The sequence below is a fragment of the Schistocerca americana genome, chromosome 1 (genome assembly GCF_021461395.2).
Source record: "Schistocerca americana isolate TAMUIC-IGC-003095 chromosome 1, iqSchAmer2.1, whole genome shotgun sequence".
Classification (NCBI taxonomy): Eukaryota; Metazoa; Arthropoda; class Insecta; order Orthoptera; family Acrididae; genus Schistocerca; species Schistocerca americana.
Window position 1 is genome coordinate 416,343,239 of NC_060119.1, and position 6,187 is coordinate 416,349,425.

Below are 6,187 nucleotides of genomic sequence, written 5' to 3' on the forward strand. Positions count from 1 at the left end.
AACGCAAGTCCTAACAAGAGAAGGCGACGACATCACAACCAAGTACGGCAAAATTAAAGGGGTCACACACTTCAGATACCTAGGCGAAATTATCGAACCGACCGGAACAGAGAAACTGGCTTACGAAGACAGACAACAGAAGACACGGAAATCACTAGGCATGGTACGAAACGTCTACAACAAACAATGCATTTCCAGAAACACCAAGATCAGACACTATAACACAGTGATCAAACCCGCCGTACTGTATGTGAGGCGAAACACTAGCACTCAACAGGAAAATCAAAATTGAAGAAATCAAAAAAGAAGAACGCAAAATCATGAGGAAAATTTTAGGAGGAAGACCCACACCAGATGGCTACAGACTACAGAAGAACTCAACAGTAGAAGCATATTCGAACATCGAGAACGATATGAGAAAAAGGCGCCTTAAATTCTACGGACATTTAGATAGACTCCCTGAAACAAGACTCACCAAGAAAATTCTAGAACACATCAAGACACTTAAAGTCTCGACACCCTGGATGGAAGGAGTCCGAAAAGACCTACAAGCAATTGGCACCACAAACACCACAGACAGAAGCACCTTCCGAAAACACATAGACAATTGGGAAGTAAAGTCAGAAGCGCTAAAACAGCGGACCAAACAAGAATGGTCTGAGGAGAGAAAAGAGGCCCTCTCCAAGAGAATGAAGGAGTACTGGATGGACAAGAAGAACAAGCCTTCAAAGTCATAAGCTTAACGATTTCCTTTTAGGGAAAATTCGCCAACAATAATAATAATAATAATAATAATAATTCCATATGCCTCTTTGGTATGGTGCAAGTCCTTTGAGCGGACATCTTTTTGGCAATTTGTGAGATCCCAACCTACCCCTGTAGTCCTACCACAGAAAGTTGACCTACAGTTTAATGCAGATTGCTAACCATATGTTTTTCCCGGCGGATGTTCATGGTATAGAGAGATGAAATATAGGTTAAAGGCAGGCTGAAATATTCTGTGATACAACTGAGATTTAATCCCATAGCCTTTGGGTTTCCAAGCATATCCTTCACAACTAGCTCATAAGGCTCAACTAGGGCAACAATGTTGTGCAGTATCAATGTTATGAAGGCAAACATTATTTTGCAGTGTTAAGAGAAAATAGCAGCTATAATGTTGTGGCACACATTTTGAGAAAACCAAGCCAATGAGTGATGATTGTATACAGCAATGGTTGATGATTTCATGGAACAGTGAAGAAGATATTTTTTGGATGGGCGGAAGTATATGCATTGGCAGAAAAGTCTGAAATTTAAAAAAAAAAAAAAAAAAAAAAAAAAAAAAAAAAAAAAAAAAATCAGTCTTGTGTTCTGTATTCTCCTGATTGGGGGAAGACCATAAATGTCGATGAATACCGTGAGACATTGCAAAATCTGTGAAACATGATACACATGACAATGTAATGCTGAGTGGACGCATTATGCTTTTGCACAGCAATGCACAATTCCAATAGCATATGTCAATTGGAATCATTCACTTTGTTGTGGATGGAAGATCACTGACTATCCAACCTACAACCACAAATTCACACCAAATGATGTTTTTCTATTTCACATACTGAAGCACTTTTTAGCAGCAAAATATTTAGACTATGACATGAACATACAAATGTAGGTACACAAGTCTGCCTTAATAATAGTGGTGATCATATTTAGAAGCAGCCACCAAATTAAAGTAAATATTGAAATAAATATTTGCTAGTGAGTGATGTTTTCTTTACTACTCTTTGGAACTTATTCTCATGTATATTACTATAAATATAATAGTTAAAACAAAAGAAAATGCCTGAAATCAATTACAATCAGTGAGCCATAATTCTGAAGAAGTAAGAAAGATTGGAGTTTAATATCCCATCGACAACAAGGTCATTAGAGACGGAGCACAAGCTCAGATTGTTTTGTTAAGGATGAGGAAATAAATCGGCCGTGCCCTTTGAAAGGAACTGAAGCCTGGTTGGTAGGTACTCAGAGAGCGCACAGGATAAGGTTACAATTGTGGAATTGTGGATGGGGCTGTAAACAGTTACTGTGAGTTGCACAATCAAACACACAACTTTATTTTTCTAAGAACCACTTATCTACACACTGCTTTAAAAGATCACAATTAGACAATACGGCTGAAGGCCTAGTTAAAGAAAACTAGAGATGCTTTCTGGGCTGAAGGCCCAAAACCACACCAAAAAGAAGAACAGTTGAAAGCCTGCCTTAGAAATCAAAGCAATTAAAAATAGAAGGCAAAATTAAAAAAAAAACATGAAACTGAAAACAATTAGTGGCTGAAGGCCTACACTACACATCTGAAGGACAACTATAACTAAAACACATTAATAAACTTTTTTTTTCTAACCAAGAAATTTCTTTTTAAACTTACAACAAAATGGCCAAGAGCCTAATTAAAGAAATATTAACATATTGCATGGCTGAAGGCCACAAACGAATTTGAAACAATGGCTGAAGGCCTGAACAAGCCAGACAAACAATTTAAAATAAACGCCTTCCTTCTTATAAAAAAAATTCCTTTAAAGGAGACACATAGCTGAAGATGTTATAAAAAGGGGTTCACATAAATCCTCGGCTGAAGGTCACACATAACACATAGAACAACTAACAGCTTAGGGCCTGGATTACAAACAATTTCAGATAGAACAAATTTTAAGGAAAAAAATTTTTTTCTAAATAAAATCAATCTTCAAATTTTCAATTTAACACAGTTGTAGGCCTTTATGTAAAATTTAAAAAGAACTGAGTTAATACAAAGCCAAAGGCTTTGCACAACACTTCAAACTAAAATGAAAATCACAATCTAAAAGAAACAGAACAAGTGGTGCTCAGAAGTGTTCCAAGGGTCGGCCTGAGAAGGTAGCTCAAATGTAAGGTGAGGTGAGACAGGCAGCCAAGATTTGAAGTTAAATAATCAGATGGCAACCCAAACTAGGGACGGCCCAAGGACCGACCAACAATTTAACCAATTCCCTTCTGTCCGACCAATGGCACAACAATGGAAAATATCAGCCGAGGATGAGGATACGAACAGCACTAGGTCTTCAGAAAGTGGTGTCTAATAACAGCAAAGGGAACAATAACCACTCTAAGCAAAATATGAACCAAACAACTTAAAAGGCTGTCAAACTACACGCCATGACAGACAGCATCAACACTACGATGAAAGGCACACTGCTGGAAAACTGTGATAACGACCAGAGCAGGTAACTGGGGCATTAATGGCCACAGGGCAGAAAATACCACTGGTGCACTTCACTGGCAAGTTACAGTCAATGTCCACCCCCTGTAAATACTAGCAGTCACACCAAAGATAGTACGACAGCACTAGTATCAATAAGTGCTGCTGCTGCCACTCAAGGAGGCAAGCCAGCAACTTTGTTACGCCAGTAAGTATGAAACAAGATGCCACTCGACGTGACAAAATACCAAAGAACAAACGGCATTAACGCAAGCCACACATGGCTCAGGAACCATCCTGGCGTTTGTCTGGAATGATTTAGGGAAATCATGGAGGAACTAAGTCTGGTAGCTGGAAGTGGATTTCAACTGCCGTCCTCCTGAATGATGGTTTGTTAATGTAAACAGTCTCTTATCACAATTACATATGATAATTAAAGTTCTCGATTGTTATCCTTCACTAAAGTAACGAAATTATTTATTCCTTTGTCTCACACTGAAGAGTGTTAGTGTTCAGATAGTGTACAAACATGAGTTATAAAATTCCAAATAACAATTAAATGGCCACTCTGCAGTGCAACTGCAAGAACACATAAAGAAATCTATACATCAAGTATCCCAGGCCTCTCAAGGATTTCACTTTGGTTCGGAATTTGCGTGCTCTACAGACTAGGTCGCTGGTGAAAATAATTTCAAGGAATAGCCAAAAAGTAAAGATTTTGCATGACTAAGTCCCACAACATCTACAGTAATTAAATCTCTACACAGATTGAGTGGAGAGTGTTGGAAACAAGTTAATTTGAAGTCAGTAGAGTAAAGAGTTTGTGAAAAGATTTTATATGAATTAGACTGTGGTTCTGTCTGTGGAAGATAAACAGATGCAACTGGAGAATACCTTTGTTGGAGACATATTTACAAATTATACATTCATTTTCTTCAGTAAATCAAACATCAAGAGGCAGAATTGAATCTCAAGCTCTGGGTTCTCTTTGCTTTGTGTCAAGAGCTTCTTTAGCTGATCAATCACATAATATGTGTTTGGAAGAGGATGATACACTTGATGTAACTGACAACATAGTCCCTGCAGATTTTGTGCTCTAGTGGGCATTTGCCTTTTCTGTATAATCATTCATTCTAAACACTTTACATGAAAACAAATTGGTGAACATTTACCTTACATATTTCTTCTCTCTCTCTCTCTCTCTCTCTCTCTCTCTCTCTCTCTCTCTCTCTGTGTGTGTGTGTGTGTGTGTGCGTGTCCACATTTGTTCTTTTTTCAAGATTTTTTTGCACACATAATTGTGGTAGTTGTCCAGAGAAATTGTAAACACAATGAAGTAAAGATCCAAGAAAAAGGCATTCGAGTTGGGAAAAAAGGGATGTATGCAGTTCTGATCTACAGAATCCTTTCATGTTCTTAGTATGAGATCACAAATTAAATTAAATTTTAGTTTAAATTATGCTTTACTCAGCCACAACAATTTAAATCTGAAACAAACTTGCAAGATCATGCCACTTCAGTCAAGCAGAATAAGTGATTATGTCTCAGTGTGCAAGGACAGTATTGTCTGCCTCAAATGTTCAGTTGCGTACCTCCAGGAAAGAGGATGATTTGCTGCATTTGTATGAACAAAGAAACAAAAATTGTTTGTAAGTCACCCTCACACAGGTCTTAATAATACAATAAAATCAGCACTCCTTTTACATAATTAAGAAAGAGGAACATAGTAACTGATACCACACAAATCCCAAATAGCATCTGAGTTAGTCTACATTGTAGCAAAAGAATTCACACATTGTCCACTAAAAAAGAAACTTACACATGTGATAAAGATGATAATAATAATATCCTTCTACATTTGAGATACTGAATATTTTGACATAGGTGTCAAGTCAATGCCATTAGTTGGGGACACCATACACATGTGGTGCATTTCTCACATTATCATTTAGTCCACGACTGTCTTCTCAAAGGGTATAGTCTATTGTTTCTACATTTCTCATTCTCTTAGTATTTTCCATGTGAATCCTTTTTGTTTATTGTGTTCCTATTGTAACATAACTGTGCAATGAGTGTTGTTTCCAGTTATTATTTTAAATATCTATCTAGATTTTTATTTTCTCTCCACCAACAAACCATTTCTTGAGTTGCTTAATGTGAGATCTTCCACTCTTACTCTAGTTCTTGGAATGTTTCTTCCTTAGTCACTTGTCAACCACGCAAAAACAGTTCTGAAATTCCATGATGTTCATAATTATAATTATGGACCCAAAGTATTTCTGGTTCTGATACCTATCTATTCCTGAAATACACTGCCTGTCATTAAAATGACAACACCATCAACATGGCATGCAACAAATATTAAATTGGCATGAAGCATGTTAGATGCATGGATATGCAAATAATTAGTACTTCAGTGCAACTGTACAAAGCAAATAGGAGTAATTAAGTCTATGTTCTGCATACATGAGGTTCTAAAATTCTTCTTACAAACTTCAAGGACTTGTACAGGGCCACAGTACACAATATTTTGAATTGGAACCATGTCCGGAAACATACAGTTTCCATGCTACAGCCATCTGACAACATGTTTGCTAGGTAGGTACGCAATAGAGTAGTCATACTGGAGGGGTGCTTACCTTGGATTGGCTGATGCCATTTGATGCCTCCTAGCCTACCTTTCTGACCTGGTTCAAGCATCCATCACATGTCTGTGAAGAGTTTGGTTTCTGAGTCTCACATAGAGACAGAAGAAGATCTGGTGCACCAAACTTGGTGGTTGCCACATCAGATTTTACTTGTAGTGGATCAGAATGCTAACCCTCCTTTAAAAAGGGCAAGAATTGTTTAACTGTAAACAGCAGTGTCTGTGAAAATGGGTCATATTTCCCTTTTGTTTCTTTTGTTATTAATGAGTGTAACTGTAAAACAGGTGATGTATTGGGTCACGCCTAATAAACTACT